Genomic DNA, 21,327 nt, shown 5'->3' on the forward strand with positions numbered 1-21,327 from the left:
TTAAATGGAATGCAGACCGTTCATTTCTGCATGATCATCCAACGGTGGGTCTGTAATTAAATGACATGTAATAATTTTTAAAATGATCAAGATATAACATGGAACATTAATAACGTAAAAGTGCTGAAGGCCCGACAACTGTAAGTTTTGATCCAACGTAAACTATTTACGGTCGTGCGATGTTGCTATATTGTTTTGCTTTGATGAACTAGTAAACGAATCCCGAATTGTATCAAATTTTATAATGGTGAAATTAATATGACATTCTTTCATTTTAACGGTTCCGATCGACCAAATGCTGATGTTCGTATTCGTTCCTTCACAACCCCACACAACAAGGGTTCAAGTCCTATATATATTATTATATGTCACAAGTCATTGATGCATCATGCATGATTGTATAAAAAAAATTCAATAGTCAAAATGACTTCAAAATGAAATATCAATGTCAAATAATTAATTATATTATCACATAAATTTTAATAATATAAATTACATTAATTTTCATCAAAAAAAATTTATAATTGAACCATATGCCATATACAACAGCCACATATATATTCTATTAATCATCACACTAATTACATATAACACAAATGACTAATTACATATACTTCTCATTATTAAAATTACAAACATAAATATTTTAAAATATTGAAAAAAATCTAATTATAAAATGAAATTTGCTATCTCAATTTTGAAGCTGTCACTGTGCCAATTTGCTTTTAATCCGAACAGAGCATTTTAGACTACATATAGCGCACCACACAAAGTTGGTTCTGCAAAAAAAAAAATAGTATTAGGATTGGTTATTTGAAATAACTGATTCTAATACTATATTTTTTTTTCAAAGTTGGTTCTGCAAAAAAAAAAAAAAATTACTATCAGGATCGGTTTTTTATAAAAAACCGATCCTGATACTAATTTTTTTTTGCAGAACCAATTTTGCAAAACAAAATTGTATCAGGATTGGTTTTTATAAATAACTGATCCTAATAGTTGAACTATTAGGATCAGTTGTTTAGAACAACTGATCCTGATAGTATCAGGATCGAATTTTATAAAAAACTGATCCTGATAGTTCACAAATTAGGATCGGTTGACTAAAAAATCCGATATAATTAGTTTTTAGGATCGATTTTGTTCAGAAAACCGATCCAGATAGGTATTAGTATCGGTTGTTTCATATAGCCGATCCAGATAGGCCGATCCTGATTCATGTTTTTCCACTAGTGACTTGAGGTTACTGCTTATACTTGTTTTTCATAGTTAATTTATTTGAGGTGAAATAATAAAATCTAAGCTTATAATAGCAACTGACCTATATATACTATTTAACTATATATTAATTAATTGGATAAGAAAATGAACATATAGATTTTCATATTTTAATTTTTTGATATTCTATAATAACGAATTCAATAAAATTAATTAACATGCCAATTCAGATGTACACACTTTAATATGTGCAGTGGGTTATAATAAATGGTTTAATTTTGCAATAATTCAACAGTTTGACAGTATTAAGCTCATTGAAAGCATTTATGTAATACAAATATATGATGGTCAAAGACATCTTCAAAACCCAATAAAGAAATTGTGGTTGAGCATACCCAGCTTAGACATGTTCAACTTAAACAAAGTATCGTCAGCTCTTCATCTCAAAAAATAAATAAATACATCTTCATCTTGCAACTCGTTTGGTGAACTTCAGAAAACCCTATCTTATAACGTTCTAAATTGCTAGCCCAAAAGCCAATTACATACTTATAACATTCTAAATTGTTAGCCCAAAAGCCGCTCAAAAAATTGAAAAACCTTTCAAATCACATAAGGCAGAAACCCTAGGCATCTGCGAGTAGTGACAGTACTGTATGCAGTCTGCCTTGCGGGACGATCTATGTCGCATGCGGTAGTGCCATACACAGGTTAGATAAACGTCGAAATTATACTTTGCTTAATTTAGATGGAGATTACCTGAATACTAGTGGAGAACCAGACATTAATATCGGTCAAATACGGGCATTAAGAACGGACCTTGGGCGATACTAATCGGGGCGTTACTAATAGTTCCACTAATTAAGAACGGTCCTTTTGGCCAATACTAAAAGTCACTATTAGTATTGGTTAATAAGTTCCAGCTGATACTAAATGAACTATTAGTTTCGGCTCTTTAATAAAAGGCCGATACTATTTCTATTAATAGCCAATACTAATACTAATAAGAACGATTGTTTAATAAATAGCCAATACTAATACTAATAAGAACGATTGTTTAATAAATAGCCAATACTAATTTCTTTATTATCCGATTCTTCATATTATTAAGAACGACTCTTTAAGTGACCGATACTAGATATTTTTTTTTTAAAAATAAATTTTAATATTTCGCTAGCTACCATATATTTTTGCTGGCCTATATATTAAAGATATCAAATTACACATCCTAATTTACACATCTAAGTATCGGGTAATTTACACATCAAAGTATCACTATTATTAAAGTTTTCTGCATGAATCTTGAGGCAGATTGAATAGGTTCCGAATTGGTATCGGATGCAATAGGTTTTTTTTTTTATTATTTAGAATTAGATTGTGATTTGATTGAGGTGGAATGGGATCTTTAGTTTGATTATAGGTATAATTTGTTGAGAAGGTAGAATTTGTTTCAATTTTTCATTTGTGCTTCACTATTGGAGTAATGTCTTTGTAATCTTCCCTTTTCAGCCATTTCTTGTTTTTTTTTTCGTTTTAATTCAATTGATACTACTAATTAAAGGATTGTATTGTTTTACATATCATATTAGTATAGGTTCTCCCTGTGCCAGAGATTGTTACTGCTCATGGATTTGCCTTGTTCTTTTGTACTATTTGAACAACCATGTAAGCTCTTAGAGCTGGTTAAGATGTCTTCATTAAAATGACCCAGAGAATTTTTTTTATGTAAAAATTAATAAAAAGAAAGAGAGAAAAATAGACATAGTACATCAGATTTTTTATTGATAGAAAGATCAGTAGGATTTCTATCGATTCTAAAAATAAAAAAGTTTGAATCGGTAGGAATTCTATCGATCCAAAACCAATTTTTCTTTTTTCCTTTTAATTTTCTTTAGTAAAATATAAAAAGGATTTTACAAAAATGGATAAAGTATCATAAAAGTTAGATATAATACAAACATTTCATCATTTTTTTTTAAGTTTTTCTATTTTACTATAAATCTATAATAGAAGAATTCCATCTATATATGCATCAGATTATAAAAAAAAAAAAACTAAGTTTGGATTGGTGGAATTCCTATCAATTCAAACTTTTTAATTTTTAGAATGGGTAAAAATCCTATCAACCTTTCTATCAATTAAAAATCTGATGATGTACTATTTCTGTTTCTCTCTTCCTTTTTTTTGTTTCTAGAGAAAAAAAAAATACGATGGCCTAGCTACACACCATGTTTTAGTTTCTTAATAATCTTTATAGGAAATCTATTTGATGGAGTCAGAGCCGTTCATTACCATGAAGATTCGTGCATGCTTAATGAACACAAATTTTTAAGCTTTATGCACAAATCTTGAAACATACCAAGCGGCTCCGAATGAGCATAATTTGGTCAAATCCTTTAAGATTCCTTAAACTTTTATGTTTACCTTAAAATCAGCTATCACATTACTAGAGTGCTCCAAACACCTTCAATTGGAGTGTTTTATTAGGGTTACAACTACTCTCTTAAGTTGTCATTTAGTGACACTACTAGAGTTCTGCAAACACCTTCAATTGGAGTGTTGTATTAGGTTGCAACTACCCTCTTCTCTTACCATATAGAGACATTACTAGAGTGCTCAAAATACCTTAAATTGAAGTGTTGTATTAGTGTTGTAAATGCCCTATTATCTTGCCATATAGAGACACTACTTGAGTGCCTCAAACACCTCCAATTGGAGTGTTGTATTAGGGTTCAAACTACCATCTTCTCTTGCCATATAGAGACATTACTAGAGTTCTCCAAACATCTTCAATTGGAGTGTTGTATTACTATTGTAAATGCCCTACAATTTTGCCATATAGACACTACTAGCGTGTCGTAAACAACTTCAATTAGAGTGTTGTATTACTATTCTAAATGCTCGATTATCTTGACATCTTGAGACACTACTAGAGTCCTCCAAACACCTTCAATTGCAGTGTTGTATATGAGTTACAACTACCCTATTCTCTTGCCATCTGGAGACACTACAAGAGTCCTCCAAACACCTTCAGTTGGAGTATTGTATTAGAGTAGCAACTACTCTCATATTTTGCCATATAGACACAATACTAGAGTGCTCCAAACACTTTCAATTAGAGTTTTGTATTGGGGTTGTAAATGCCCTATTATCTTGCCATTTCGAGTCACTACTAGAGTGCTCCAAACATCTTAAAGTGGAGTGTTGTATTAGGGTTGCAAATGCACTATTATCTTGTTATATAGAGGCACTACTAGAGTGTTCCAAACAACATCAATTGGAGTGTTGTATTAGGGTTCCAAATGCACTATTATCTTGTTATATAGAGGCACTACTAAAGTGCTCTAAATAACTTCAATTTGAGTGTTTTGTTAGGGTTGTAAATTTCATATTATCTTTCCATATAGAGACACTACTAGAGTGCCCCAGACACCTTCAATTGGAGTATTGTATTAATGTTTTAAATGCCCTACTACATTGCCAGGTTGAGACACTATTAGAGTGCTCCAAACACTTGCAATTGGAGTGTTGTATAAGGGCTGTAAATGCCCTATTATCTTGCCCTCTAGAGACACTACTAGAGTGCTCTAAACCCCTTCAATTGGAGTGTTGTATTAGGGTTGTAAATGCCCTATTATCTTGCCTAATAGAGACACTACTAGAGAGCTCCAAATACCTTCAATTGGAGTGTTGTATTAGAGTTGTAAATGCCTGTTTTATCATGCCATATGGAGACACTACTAGAGTGCCCCAAACACCTTTCATTGGACTGTTTTGTTCGGTTTACAACTACTCTCTTATGTTGCCATCTGGAGACACTATTAGAGTGCTGCAAACACCTTCAATTGGAGTGTTGTATTAGGGTTGCAACTATCGTCTTCTCTTGTCATATAGAGACATTACAAGAGTGCTCCAAACACCTACAATTACAGTGTTCTATAAGGGTTGTAAATGCCCTATTATCTTGTCATTTGGAGACATTACTTGAATGCTCCAAACAGCTTCAATTGGAGTGTAGTGTTAGGGTTGCAAATGCCCAATTATCTTGCCATATAGAGAGACTACTAGAGTTCTCCAATCACTTTCAATTGGAGTGTTGTATAAGGATTGTAATTGCCCTATTATCTTGCTTTCTGGACACACTACTAGAGCGCTCCAAACACCTTTAATTGGTGTGTTGCATAAGGGTTGTAAATGCCCTGTTATCTTGCCATATTGAGACACTACTAAAGTGCTCCACACATCATCAATTGTAGTGTTGTATTAGGGTTTTAAATGCCCTATCATCTTACCATCTGGACACATTAGTAGAGTGCTCCAAACACCTTCAATTAGAGTGTTTTATTAGGGTTACAACTATCTCTTATCTTGTCATCTAGAGACACTACAAGAGTGCCCCAGCCATCTGGAGACATACTAGAGTATTTGCACCACTCGAGTCCTACAAACACCTTCAATTGGAATATTTAATTAGGGTTACAACTACCCTCTTATGGTGCCATTTGGAAACACTACTAGAGTGCTGCTAACACCTTCAATTGGAGTGTTGTATTAGGATTTTAAATGCCCTATTATATTGCCAGGTGGAGAAACTATTAGATTGCTCAAAACACTTGCAATTGGAGTGTTGTATAAGGGCTGTAAATGCCCTATTATCTTGCCATCTAGAGACACTACTAGAGTGCTCCAAACCCCTTCAATTGGAGTGTTGTATTAGGGTTGTAAATGTCCTATTATCTTGCCTAATAAAGACACTACTAGAGTACACTAAATACCTTCAATTGGAGTGTTGTATTAGAGTTGTAAATGCCTTTTTTATCATGCCATATGGAGACACTACTAGAGTGCCCCAAACACCTTCCATTGGAGTGTTTTGTTGGGTTTACAACTACTCTCTAATGTTGCCATCTGTCGACACTACTAGAGTCCTCCTAACACCTTCAATTGGAGTGTTGTATTAGGGTTGCAACTACCCTCTTCTCTTGCCATATAGACACATTACTAGAGTGCTCCAAACACCTTCAATTGGAGTTTTGTATTGGGGTTGTAAATGCCCTATTATCTTGCCATTTGGAGTCACTACTAGAGTGCGCCAACCATCTTCAAGTGGAGTGTTGTATTAGGGTTGCAAATGCACTATTATCTTGTTATATAGAGGCACAACTAGAGTGCTCCAAACAACATCAATTGGAGTGTTGTATTAGGGTTCCAAATGCACTATTATCTTGTTATATAGAGGCACTACTAGAGTGCTCTAAACAACTTCAATTGGTGTGTTTTGTTAGGGTTGTAAATGTCTTTTTTATCTTTCCATATAGAGACACTACTAGAGTGCCTCAAACACCTTCCATTGGAGTGTTTTATTGGGTTTACAACTACTCTCTTATGTTGTCATCTGGACACACTACTAGAGTGCTGCAAACACCTTCAATTGGAGTGTTGTATTAGGGTTGCAACTATCCTCTTCTCTTGTCATATAGAGACATTACTAGAGTGCTCCAAACACCTACAATTACAGTGTTCTATAAGGGTTGTAAATGCCCTATTATCTTGTCATTTGGAGACACTACTTGAATGCTCCAAACAGCTTCAATTGGAGTGTAGTGTTAGGGTTGCAAATGCCCAATTATCTTGTCATATAGAGATACTACTAGAGTTCTCCAATCACTTTCAATTGGAGTGTTGTATGAGGATTGTAATTGCCCTATTATCTTGCTTTCTGGACACACTACTAGAGCGCTCCAAACACCTTTAATTGGAGTGTTGCATAAGGGTTGTAAATGCCCTGTTATCTTGCCATATTGAGACACTACTAAAGTGCTCCAAACACCTTCAATTGGAGTGTTCTATTGGAGTTGTAAATGCCCTGTTATCTTGCCGTCTGGAGATACTACTGGAGTACCCCAATAACCTTTCATTGGAGTGTTCTATTAGGGTCAAAACTACTGTCTTATGTTGCCATCTGGAGACACTACTAGAGTATTTGCAGCACTCGAGTCCTCCAAACACCTTTAATTGGAATATTTAATTAGGGTTACAACTACCCTCTTATGTTGCCATCTGGAGACACTACTAGAGTGCTACTAACACCTTCAATTGGAGTGTTGTATTAGGGTTGCAACTACCCTCTTCTCTTGCCATATAGACAGATTACTAGAGTGCTCCAGACACTTTCAATTGGAGTGTTGTATTGGTGTTGTAAATGCCCTATTATCTTGCCATTTGGAGACACTACTAGAGTGCTCCGAGCATCTTTAATTTGAGTGTTGTATTTGGGTTGCAAATACACTATTATCTTGTTATCTAGAAGCACTACTAGAGTGCTCCAAACAACATCAATTGGAGTGTTGTATATGGGCTGTAAATGCCCTCTTATCTTGCCATCTAGAGACACTACTGGAGTGCTCTAAACCCTTCAATTAGAGTGTTGTATTAGGGTTGTAAATGCTTTTTTTTTTATCTTGCCATCTAGAGACTACTAGACTGCCCTAAACACCTTGCGTTGGAGTGTTTTATTAGGTTTACAACTACTCTCTTATGCTGCCATGTGGATACCCAACTAGAGTGCTGCAAACACCTTCAATTGGAGTGTTGTTTTAGGGTTGAAACTACCATCTGCTCTTGTCATATAGAGACATTACTAGATTGCCTCAAACACCTTTAATTGGAGTATTGCATAAGGGTCATAAATTCCTTGTTATCTTGCCATAATGAGACACTACTAAAGTGGTCCAATTATCTTTTCATCTGGAGACATTACTAGATTGCTCCAAACACCTTCAATTGGAGTGTTTTATTAGGATTACAACTACTCTCTTATGTTGCCATTTAGTGACACTACTAACGCGATGCAAACACCTTTAATTGAAGTGTTGTATTAGGGTTGCAACTACCCCCTTCTCTTACCATATAGAGACAATACTAGAATTCTCAAAATACCTTCAATTCAAGTGTTGTATTATTGTTGTAAATGCCCGATTATTTTGCCATATAGAAACTGTACTAGAGTGCCTCAAACACCTTCAATTGGAGTGTTGTATTAGGGTTGAAACTACCCTCTTCTCTTGCCATAAAGAGACATTACTAGAGTTCTCCAAACATCTTCAATTGGAGTGTTTTTTTAGGGTTGTAAATATCCTATTCTCTCTCCATATAGAGACACTACTAGAGAGCTCCAAACACCTTCAATGGGAGTGTTGCATTAGGGTTTTAAATGCCCTATTATATTGCCAGGTGGAGATACTATTAGAGTGCTCCAAACAATTGCAATTGGAGTGTTGTATAAGGGCTGTAAATGCCCTATTATGTTGCCATCTAGAGACACTACTAGAGTGCTCCAAACAACATCAATTGGAGTGTTTTATTAGGGTAGTAAATATCTTATTATCTTTCCATATAGAGACACTACTGGAGTGCTCCAAACACCTTCAATTGGAGTGTTGTATTAGGGTTGTAAATGCCTTTTTTTTTCTTGCCATTTGGAGACACTACTAGAGTGCCCCAAACACCATCCATTGGAGTGTTTTATTGGGTTTACAACTACTCTCTTATGTTGCCATTTGGAGACACTACTAGAGTGCTGCAAACACCTTCAATTGGAGTGTTGTGTTAGGGTTGCAAATGGCCAATTATGTTGCCAAATAGAGAGACTACCGGATTGCTCCAATCACTTTCAATTGGAGTGCTATATGAGGGTTGTAAACGGCCTATTATCTTGCTTGCTGGACACACTACTAGAGTGCCTCAAACACCTTTAATTGGAGTGTTGCATAAGGGTCGTAAATGCCTTATTATCTTGCCTTATTGAGACACTACTAAAGTGCTCCAAACATCATCAATTGGAGTGTTGTAATAGGGTTGTAAATGCCCTATTATCATTCCATCTGGAGACATTACTAGAGTGCTCCAAACACTTTCAATTGGAGTGTTGTATTAGGATTGCAAATACCCTCCTCTTATCATATAGAGACATTACTAGAGTGCTCAAAATACCTTCAACTGAAGTGTTGTATTAGTGTTGTAAATGCCCTATTATCTTGCCATATAGAGACACTACTAGAGTGCCTCAAACACCTTCAATTGGAGTGGTGTATTAGGGTTCAAACTACCCTCTTCTCTTGCCATATAGAGACATTACTAGAGTTCTCCAAACATCTTCATTTGGAGTGTTGTATTAGTGTTGTAAATGCCCTACTATTTTGCCATATAGAGACACTACTAGCGTGCTACACACAACTTTAATTAGAGTGTTGTATTACTATATTGTAAATGCTCTATTATCTTGCTTAATAGAGATACTACTAGAGTGCTCCAAATACCTTCAATTGAAGTGTTGTGTTAGGGTTGTAAATGCCTTTTTTATCTTGCCATCTGGAGACACTACTAGAGTGCCCCAAACACCTTCCATTGGAGTGTTTTATTGGGTTTACAACTACTCTCTTATGTTGTCATCTGGACACACTACTAGAGTGCTGCAAACACCTTCAATTGGAGTGTTGTATTAGGGTTGCAACTATCCTCTTCTCTTGTCATATAGAGACATTACTAGAGTGCTCCAAACACCTACAATTACAGTGTTCTATAAGGGTTGTAAATGCCCTATTATCTTGCCATTTGGAGACACTACTTGGAATGCTCCAAACACCTTCAACTGGAGTGTTGTGTTAGCGTTGCAAATGCCAAATTATCTTGCCATATAGAGACACTAATAGAGTGCTCCAATCACTTTCAATTGGAGTGTTGTATGAGGGTTGTAAATGCCCTATTATCTTTCTTTCTGGACACTACTAGAGCACTCCAAACACCTTGAATTGGAGTGTTGCATAAGGGTCGTAAAGGCCCTGTTATCTTGCCATATTGACACTACTAAAGTGCTCCAAACACCTTCAATTGGAGTGTTGTATTAGAGTTGTAAATGCCCTGTTATCTTGCCATCTGGAGACACTACTGGAGTACCCCCAACCACCTTCCATTGGAGTGTTGTATGAGGGTCACAACTACTGTCTTATGTTGCCATCTGGATACACTACTAGAGTGCTGCTAACACCTTCAATTGGAGTGTTGTATTAGGGTGCAACTACCCTCTTCTCTTACCATATAGAGACATTACTAGAGTGCTCCAAATACCTTCAATTAAAGTGTTGTGCTAGGTTGTAAATGCCCTATTATCCATATAGAGACACTACTAGAGTGCCCAAACACCTTCAATTGGAGTGTTGTATTAGGGTTCAAACTACCCTCTTCTCTTACCATATAGAGAAATTACTAGAGTGCTCCAAATACCTTCAATTGAAGTGTTGCATTAGTGTTGTAAATGCCCAACTATCTTTCCAAATACAGACACTACTGGCGTGCTACAAACAACTTCAATTAGGGTGTTGTATTACTATTCTAAATGCTCGATTATCTTGACATCTTGAGACACTACTAGAGTTCTCCAAACACCTTCAATTGGAGTGTTGTATATGAGTTACAACTACCCTATTCTCTTGCCATCTGGAGACACTACAAGAGTCCTCCAAACACCTTAAATTGGAGTATTTTATTAGAGTCACAACTACTCTCATATTTTGCCATATAGACACAATACTAGAGTGCTCCAAACACTTTCAATTGGAGTTTTGTATTGGGGTTGTAAATGCCCTATTCTCTTGCCATTTGGAGTCACTACTAGAGTGCTCCAAACATCTTCAAGTGGAGTGTTGTATTAGGGTTGCAAATGCACTATTATCTTGTTATATAGAGGCACTACTAGAGTGCTCCAAACAACATCAATTGGAGTGTTGTATTAGGGTTCCAAATGCACTATTATCTTGTTATATAGAGGCACTACTAAAGTGCTCTAAACAACTTCAATTGGAGTGTTTTGTTAGGGTTGTAAATTTCATATTATCATTCCATATAGAGACACTACTAGAGTGCCCCAGACACCTTCAATTGGAGTATTGTATTAATGTTTTAAATGCCCTACTACATTGCCAGGTTGAGACACTATTAGAGTGCTCCAAACACTTGCAATTGGAGTGTTGTATAAGGGCTGTAAATGCCCTATTATCTTGCCCTCTAGAGATACTACTAGAGTGCTCTGAACCCCTTCAATTGGAGTGTTGTATTAGGGTTGTAAATGCCCTATTACCTTGCCTAATAGAGACACTACTAGAGTGCTCCAAATACCTTCAATTGGAGTGTTCTATTAGGGTTGTAAATGCCTTTTTCATCTTGCCATATGGAGACACTACTAGAGTGCCTCAAACACCTTCCATTGGAGTGTTTTATTGGGTTTACAACTACTCTCTTATGTTGTCATCTGGACAGACTACTAGAGTGCTGCAAACACCTTCAATTGGAGTGTTGTATTAGGGTTGCAACTATCCTCTTCTCTTGTCATATAGAGACATTACTAGAGTGCTCCAAACACCTACAATTACAGTGTTCTATAAGGGTTGTAAATGCCCTATTATCTTGCCATTTGGAGACACTACTTGAATGCTCCAAACAGCTTCAATTGGAGTGTAGTGTTAGGGTTGCAAATGCCCAATTATCTTGCCATATAGAGACACTACTAGAGTGCTCCAATCACTTTCAATGGGAGTGTTGTATGATGGTTGTAAATGCCCTATTATCTTGCTTTCTGGACACACTACTAGAGCGCTCCAAACACCATTAATTGGAGTGTTGCATAAGGGTTGTAAATGCCCAGTTGTCTTGCCATATTGAGACACTACTAAAGTGCTCCAAGCATCATCAATTGGTGTGTTGTATTAGGGGTGTAAATGCCCTATTATCTTACCATCTGGAGACACTACAAGAGTTCCCCAACCATCTTCCATTGGAGTGTTGTATTAGGGTCACAACTACTGTCTTATGTTGCCATCTGGAGACACTACTAGAGTATTTGCAGCACTCGAGTCCTCCAAACACTTTCAATTAGAATATTTAATTAGGGTTACAACTACCCTCTTATGGTGCCATTTGGAAACAATACTAGAGTGCTGCTAATTGGAATATTTAATTGGAGTGTTGTATTATGGTTGCAACTACCCTCTCCTCTTGCCATATAGACACATTACTATAGTGCTCCAAACACCTTCAATTGGAGTGTTGTATTAATGTTGTAAATGCCCTATTATCTTCCCATATCGAGACACTACTAGAGTACTCCAAACACCTTCAATTAGAGTGTTGTATTAGGGTTCTAAATGCCCTATTATCTTGTTATATAGAGGCACTACTAGAGTGCTCCAAACAACTTCAATTGGAGTATTTTATTAGGTTTATAAATATCATATTATCTTTCCATATAGAGACACTACTAGAGTGCTCCAAACACCTTCAACTGGCGTGTTGTATTAGGGTTGCAACCACCCTCTTCTCTTACCATATAGACATTACTATAGTGCATCAATCATCTTCAATAGGAGTATTGTATTAGTGTTGTAAATACCCTACTATCTTGCCATTTAGAGACACTACTATAGTGTTGCAAACGCTTTCATTTAGAGTGTTGTATTTGGGTTGCAATTACAATCTTCTCTTGCCATATGGAGATTTTACTAGAGGGCTCGAAACACCATCAATTCAAGTGTTCTATTAGGGTTGTAAATGCCCTATTATCTTGCCATCTAGAGACACTACTAGAGTCCTCTAAACACCTTCAATTGTAGTGTTGTATTAGGGTTGCAACTACCCTCTTCTCTAGCCATATAGAAACATTACTAAAGTGCTCCAAACACCTTCAATTGGAGTTAATGTTGTAAATGCCCTATTATCTTGCCATATCGAGACACTACTAGAGTGCTCCAAACACGTTCAATTAGAGTGTTGTATTAGGGTTCTAAATGTCCTATTATCTTGCCATAAAGAGACACTACTAGAGTGCTCCAAAAACCTTCGATTGGAGTGTTGTATTAGGGTTGTAAGTGCTCTATTATCTTGCCATCTGGAGACACTACTAGAGTGCCCCAAGCACCTTCCATTGTAGTGTTTTATTATGGTTACAACTACTCTCTTATGTTGTTATATGGAGACACTACTAGAGTGCTTAAAGCACTTTCAATTATAGTGTTGTATTTGGGTTGCAACTACCCTCTTCGCTTGCCATATGGAGACATTACTAGAGTGCTCCAGACACCTTCAATTAGGGTGTTGTATTTGGGTTGTAAGTGCTCTATTATCTTGCCATCTGGAGACACTACTAGAGTGCCCCAAACACCTTCCATTGTAGTGTTTTATTATGGTTACAAATACTCTCTTATGTTGTTATCTGTAGACACTACTAGAGTGCTTAAAGCACTTTCAATTATAGTGTTGTATTTGGGTTGCAACTATCCTCTTCGCTTGCCATATGGAGACATTACTAGTGTGCTCCAGACACCTTCAATTAGGGTGTTGTATTTGGGTTGTAAGTGCTCTATTATCTTGCCATCTGGAGACACTACTAGAGTGCCCCAAACACCTTCCATTGTAGTGTTTTATTATGGTTACAACTACTCTCTTATGTTGTTATCTGGAGACACTACTAGAGTGCTTAAAGCACTTTCAATTATAGTGTTGTATTTGGGTTGCAACTACCCTCTTCGCTTGTCATATGGAGACATTACTAGAGTGCTGCAAACACCTTCAATTAGAGTGTTGTATTTGTGTTGTGATTGCCCTATTATCTTATCAAATAGAGATACTGCTAGAATGCTCCAAACGACTTTAGTATGAGTGTTCTATTATGGTTTTAAATACCCAATTATCTTGCCATATGGAGACACTACTAGTATGCTCCAAACACCTTCAATTGGAGTGTTGTATTAAAGTTGTAAATGCCCTGTTATCTTGTCATGTGGAGACACTACTAGAGTGCCCCAACCCCCTTCGATTGGAGTGTTGTATTAGGGTTACAACTACTCTCTTATGTTGTTATCTGTAGACACTACTAGAGTGGTTAAAGCACTTTCAATTATAGTGTTGTATTTGGGTTGCAACTACCCTCTTCGCTTGCCATATGGAGACATTACTAGTGTGCTCCAGATACCTTCAATTTGGGTGTTGTATTTGGGTTGTAAGTGCTCTATTATCTTGCCATCTGGAGACACTACTAGAGTGCCCCAAACACCTTCCATTGTAGTGTTTTATTATGGTTACAACTACTCTCTTATGTTGTTATCTGGAGACACTACTAGAGTGCTTAAAGTACTTTCAATTATAGTGTTGTATTTGGGTTGCAACTACCCTCTTCGCTTGTCATATGGAGACATTACTAGAGTGCTGCAAACACCTTCAATTAGAGTGTTGTATTTGTGTTGTGATTGCCCTATTATCTTGTCAAATAGAGATACTGCTAGAATGCTCCAAACGACTTTAGTAGGAGTGTTGTATTATGGTTTTAAATACCCTATTATCTTGCCATATGGAGACACTACTAGTATGCTCCAAACACCTTCAATTGGAGTGTTGTATTAAAGTTGTAAATGCCATGTTATCTTGTCATCTGGAGACACTACTAGAGTGCCCCAACCCCCTTCGATTGGAGTGTTGTATTAGGGTTACAACTACTCTCTTATGTTGTTATCTGGAGACACTACTAGAGTGGTTAAAGCACTTTCAATTATAGTGTTGTATTTGGGTTGCAACTACCCTCTTCGCTTGCCATATGGAGACATTACTAGTGTGCTCCAGACACCTTCAATTAGGGTGTTGTATTTGGGTTGTAAGTGCTCTATTATCTTGCCATCTGGAGACACTACTAGATTGCCCCAAACACCTTCCATTGTAGTGTTTTATTATGGTTACAACTACTCTCTTATGTTGTTATCTGGAGACACTACTAGAGTGCTTAAAGCACTTTCAATTATAATGTTGTATTTGGGTTGCAACTACCCTCTTCGCTTGTCATATGGAGACATTACTAGAATGCTGCAAACACCTTCAATTAGAGTGTTGTATTTGTGTTGTGAATGCCCTATTATCTTGTCAAATAGAGATAATGCTAGAATGCTCCAAACACCTTCAGTTGGAGTGTTGTATTATGATTGTAAATACCCTATTATCTTGCCATATGGAGACAGTAGTAGTATGCTCCAAACACCTTCAATTGGAGTGTTGTATTAAAGTTGTAAATGCCCTGTTATCTTGTCATCTGGAGACACTACTAGAGTGCCCTAACCTCCTTCCATTGGAGTGTTGTATTAGGGTTACAACTACTCTTTTATGTTGTTATCTGGAGACACTACTAGAGTCCTTAAAGCACTTTCAATTATAGTGTTGTATTTGGGTTGCAACTACCCTCTTTGCTTGCCATATGGAGACATTACTAGAGTGCTCCGAACACCTTCAATTAGAGTGTTGTATTGTGTTGTGAATGTCCTTTGATCTTGTCATATAGAGATATTGCTAGAATGCTCGAAACACCTTCAATTGGAGTCTTGTATTATGGTTTTAAATACCCTATTATCTTGCCATATAGAGACATTACTAGAGTACTCCAAAGACCTTAATTTGGAGTGTTATATTCGGGTTGTAAATACCCTATTATCTTACCATCTGAAGACACTACTCGAGTCCTCCAAGCACCTTCAATTGGAGTGTTGTATTAGGGTTGCAACTACCCTCTTCTCTTGCCATATAGAGACATTACTAGAGTGCTCCCAACACCTTCAATTGGAGTTTTTATTAGTGTTGTAAATGCCATATTATCTTGTCATAGAGACACTACTAGAGTGCTCCAAACTCCTTCAATTAGAGTGTTGTATTAGGGTTCTAAATGCCTCATTATCTTGCCATCTAGAGACACTACTAGAGTGCTCCAAACACCTTCAATTGGAGTGTTTTTGGTTTTAAATGTCATATTATCTTGCCATGTAAAGACACTACTAGAGTGCTCCAAACACTTTCAATTGGAGTGTTGTATTACGGTTGTAAATTGCCTATTATCTTGCCATATAGAGACACTTCTAGAGTGCTCCAAACACCTTCAATTAGAGTGTTGTATTAGTGTTGTAAATGCCCTATTATCTTGTCATATAGGGATACTACTAGAATGCTTCAAACACCTTCAATTGGAGTGTTGTATTAGGGTTGTAAATGCCCTATTATCTTGCCATCTGGAGACACTACTAGAGTGCCCCAAACACCTTCCATTGGAGTGTTTTGTTTGGGTTACAACTACTCTCTTATGTTGTCATCTGGAGACACAACTAGAGTGTTGCAAACACCATCAATTGGAGTATTGTATTAGAGTTGCAACTACCCTCTTCTCTTGCCATATAGACATATTACTAGAGTGCTCCAAACACTTTCAATTGAAGTGTTTTATTAGGTTTACTACTCCCTTTTGTTGCCATATGGAGACACTTCTAGAGTGCCGCAAACACCTTCAATTGGAGTGTTGTATTTGGGTTGCAACTACCCTCTTTTCTTGCCATATAGAGACATTTCGAATTGATTCATGCGATTGTGAATTGGTAGTAGAGTAGACAATTAGGTTTATAAATATTATTAGCTCTAATTTTGACCCATCAATCTTTTTGGTGTTGTTGCCGGGGATGGTGTGAAAATTCTTACAAATTTTTTCATTGTCATTAAGGTGTCTAATTTATCAAACTGAATCTAGGTCTTTAGTTCTTTTTAGTTTTTATTTTCTATTTTTAATTAAACTTTTATTGTAGGTACATACACTGGTAGGATTTACGAGATCCCGCACAGCTCTCAACTCAAACAAGAAAGTATTATCACCATCACCTACCCCATCTAAGGCAAAGTATGTAAGGAAGAAAAATCTCTTAAAGGAGGTTCTTTCTAAATCTTCCAATATGTCTACCACGCCACAAGATGATCCACCACGTAATACTTCCGCAGCTGGAGGCTAAGATCCACCACCACCTCCACCTCGTGGCAACAATCGAGTTCCACTCCATCGAGCGGAAGAGAAGAGGAAAATAGACCTATCAAGGACTACTACATGCTAACTGGGGATCACAACAAAAGCAGTATTAAGATATCCGCCACCAATATTCAAACTGAACTCAAGATATCCTACATGCATGAAGTGCAAAGGAACCGATTCGAAGGCTGGCCGAGAGAGAATCCTCAAGTCCACATCTCAAACTTCCTCACCATCAGTGACTCCATCCGAGTAGAGGGATTAGACGAAAGCAACATCAGCCTCCTCTTATTCTCTTTCTCATTTGGACCTAGGCCAAAAGCATGGTTGGACTCTCTCGATCTCGAGTAGATCACAACTTAGGACGAACTGACTGCTGCTTTCCTTTCCAAGTACTTTCCACCAAAGATAACCACTGATTATCGAGCAAAGATAACTGGTTTTAAACAACAAGATGGAGAATCTCTGAATGATGCATGGGAGCGCCACAAGGACCTGCTATGAGAATATCCTCACCATGGACTTGGCAAATGGCTAGTTCTACAATCATTCTATGATGGTCTCTTTCCTCATCTAAAGCAACTAGTAGATTCGTCTTCATGAGGAGCATTCAACAGCCAAAGTGTCAAAGGAGCAACACTAATAATTGAAAGCTTATGTCTGAGCCAAGATTTTTCTTATCTAGCTTACGAGACAAACAGGGCAGTCGCAATAAAAAAAACAAGAAGTGAGCCAAATCGCTCTTGGCGTATCAAAGGTGGATGCTCCATGCGACATGATCTCACAGCTCACCACCCAACATGCTCTTGTAGCCAATGTTGTAGCACATGTGCTATGCGAGGATTGTGAAGAATTCCATCATCCTAACATGCCGTGCCCTTTCCTTGCAAGGACAGAAATGAAATATGTTAATATGATAGATTGTTCTTTTAAACCTAACAAACTTTATACTAATACTTATCATCCAGGTTTGAGGAATCATCCAAACTTCTCGTATAGGTGTGATGAAGGGGTGATGCAAGCACCAAGGTATCTACACCAACCTCTCCAACACTACCAACAAGGGCACTATGCTAGACCTCCACTAAGTAAGTCTTATCTCCATAGAAAGTTAGATTATTTCATTTACATGACAGAAGGACTCAATAGGAAGATAGTCATGATAAGTATTTTAGAGATACGGAATTGTGCTTATTTTATACTCTTTATGCCTTTAAATTTATAATCCTCAATACTCAAAGAAAGGTTAGTTGCAAGCGCACACCCTACCCTTGTAGTATCTAGGTGTCGAACCATAGGGAGTATGATTAAATACTTAGCTTAAACTTTATTAATTAATTTGGGGGGGGGGGGGGGGTTGTTCTAACAATTCCTAATTTTGGGTTCAATACCCGAAAGAGATGAGTTTTAAATAATAAATGTAAGTAAAATAAAGAAAAGAAAGATTGGTTTGTTTTCAAATTGAGAACATCTAGGGGTATTCGGTCTACAATCCCCTGCTAATTCTATCTATTCGGTGCTATTTAAATTCATGTTTAATTATGACGAGGTTTCTAACCTATGATGTTCTTTGAATAAATATTGACACCATTATCTTGGGTGGATTGTTTAATGTTCCTCAATATCTCTAAGAGTTTTACCTTGCCTAACGGGATATTTAATACACATGCTCCAAAACAAACATCAATATTTATTCTAAGAAAGCTAAAAATTGGTTTATAATTTGTGTTAGCCTTTAGAACAAATATTGATACAAATACTTTGCGTGAACGGATTAATGTTCCTCGAATTCTAGGGCTGTCACTACCTAAAGGGATTTTTAATACACATAATTCAAAGTATATATCAATAATTGTTCTAAGGTGTTCTAATTAGGGGTTGACTTCACAGTTATGTCCTTCACCGCGTCCCTAACCCTAATTTCTTTAGTTCCGGCTTAGATATCAAAGTATGGTCGCTTCTAATCCAAACCTAAGGTATATGTTTATGGTTTCAATTAGTACTTTCCTTACCTAGACCAATGCTAGAATTTTAATAAACTAAAGCGGAAAGACATGATACAACATGATTTCAAGCTACTTCAATTCATTTAAATCTAACCAGGTGAACTACAATTTAAGTACTAATGAAATTCATAAAGAATAAATCACAGAAATTAATATCAAATCAAACAATCATCATAGAAACTAAAATCTAAATAAAATAGAATTAAACAAGTTCATGCATTGACCTAAACCCCTAGAGAGAGATCTACTCCCTCTTAGAGAGATCCATTATAAAAATTGACAAAAATAAGAAGAAATAAAATAAAGAAATGATTACACCCTTTATCAAATCAAGAACCTCAAACTTGCCGAAATCTTACTTAGATCTTCTTCTCCTTCTTAGAAAAGTCTCTGGAACTCCGAGAATTGCTGCAGATTTATCGTTGTATTTTATGAAAATGGACATGCACCAATTGGTCAAGAGAGATGAGAATGGATGTGCCTTGAATGGGAATGTACCCCCCCCCTCCCCCAATTTATAGCAAAAGATTATGCCCAATCAAAAGACATAGTTGTAGGGTGAGTGGGTGCTATCTTTGGATTGTTTCTCAAGATGCCTTGTCCAGGTCTGACTGTAAAAACGCGTCCATGATGTGCCAAAAATAGAAAAACTGTTAAACAGTGTAATTTTGGCTTTCTGCTGGTCCAATGAGTCTGCACTGGTGGTGAGTGTGGGTGGTCTAATCTGCACTGGATCCAACTTTCCTTATTTAACTTTCTGAAAATCCTGCGTATTCTTCTTAGTGCATCCGCACTGGATATAGATGCGGATGGATGACCCGCACTTGTGAATTTTCTGTGCTGTTCTGAAGTTCCTAAAATTGGCTTAGTATTGAGTGCGGATGGATGACCAGCACTGGATAATGAATGCGGACGCATTACGCTCATACTTTTTCCTCTACAATGCTGGATGTTGAAAATTGGGCTAAGTACTGAGTGCGTCCACACTGGCTATGAGTGCGTCCACACTGAAGGGTATTTTTCTTCAGTTTTCATCTTTTCCTGCATTTAAAAGACAAACAACCGCAGTAACTTGATTATAGGTGTATTCTACTCACTTTATATTCAAAATACATGATATTTGGTGTTGTTTCGTGATAAAAATCAGATCAAATGTGTATATAATTTAGGCTTATCAAGCCGCCGGTCAAAAGTATAGCAGAAACCACAACAAGTTTAGAAAATCATATACAATTGGTGCACGATTTCTTATATTATTATAGGAAGACTTGTAAGGCTGTAGCACATCTACTGAGGAGCGGGATGACCTATGAAGAACCTCATATGCCTGTCATGATGTCTAACCTACTAGAGGACAACTCTCAGCCTCAGACTGAATCGCATACGGATGAAGCCAATCGCACATGATCCACCCCAATCGCACATGAATCAGCACAACAACACGCTATCTCTAAAGAAGATAATTCCAGCTCGCACACAGATCCACCTCAAACACATACTCAACTGCACGCACCCCCAGTTTAGTATAGATCAACACAAATCGATAGAACCGACCTGTCAGTGGACCCCCACCTTACTAGCCACCTCTACCATTCCCTCAATGAATTATCAAGGCCAAACTTGAAAAGCAATTTGAGAAATTTCTCGAGAGGCTAGGTCAACTAAACATTTCCATTCCTTTCGTGGAGACAATATCTAGCATACCTACATACACCAAGTTTCTGAAGGAGTTACTATCCAATAGAAAGAGATTACAAGATTATGCGACAGTATTACTGAACATGGAGTGCAGCGCCATGATCCAAAGTCAATTGCCACAAAAGCTTAAAGATTTAGAAAGTTTCTCAGTACAATGCATAATCGAAAATACTATATTTAAATGAGCATTATGCGATCTAGGTGCAAGTGTGAGTCTTATGCCGAAATCAGTTTTTCAAAAGCTTGATTTTAGAGAATTACCCGACGTCAATTGCAACTAGTAGTCCGCTCAATCATCCCCGACGTCCCTATCCAAGTTGGAGATTTATGGATTTTCGTAGATTTTGTAGTCATTGACATGGAGGAATATGACAAGATTCCTATCATCTTAGGGCGTCCATTTCTCGCTACATGTAACACTGTGATAGACATAAAGAACAGGAAGATATCGCTATTAGTTGGAGATGAGAAAACCAAATTCGACATTAAGAGATCCATGAATTATCCCGCTGAAGCAGATCAAGCATACGGTCGGGA

General features: G+C 36.9%; 1 non-coding gene across 1 annotated transcript; it reads right to left on the reverse strand.

The window, feature by feature from the left end:
• Positions 1–17,504: 17,504 nt before the first annotated feature.
• On the reverse strand, positions 17,505–17,610 carry LOC144570799 (small nucleolar RNA R71). Its single transcript, XR_013517023.1, has one exon. It is a non-coding gene; the product is annotated as a small nucleolar RNA R71 (small nucleolar RNA).
• Between the last annotated feature and the right edge of the window lie 3,717 nt (positions 17,611–21,327).

The sequence above is a fragment of the Carex rostrata genome, chromosome 18 (genome assembly GCF_964058835.1).
Source record: "Carex rostrata chromosome 18, lpCarRost1.2, whole genome shotgun sequence".
Taxonomy (NCBI): Eukaryota; Viridiplantae; Streptophyta; class Magnoliopsida; order Poales; family Cyperaceae; genus Carex; species Carex rostrata.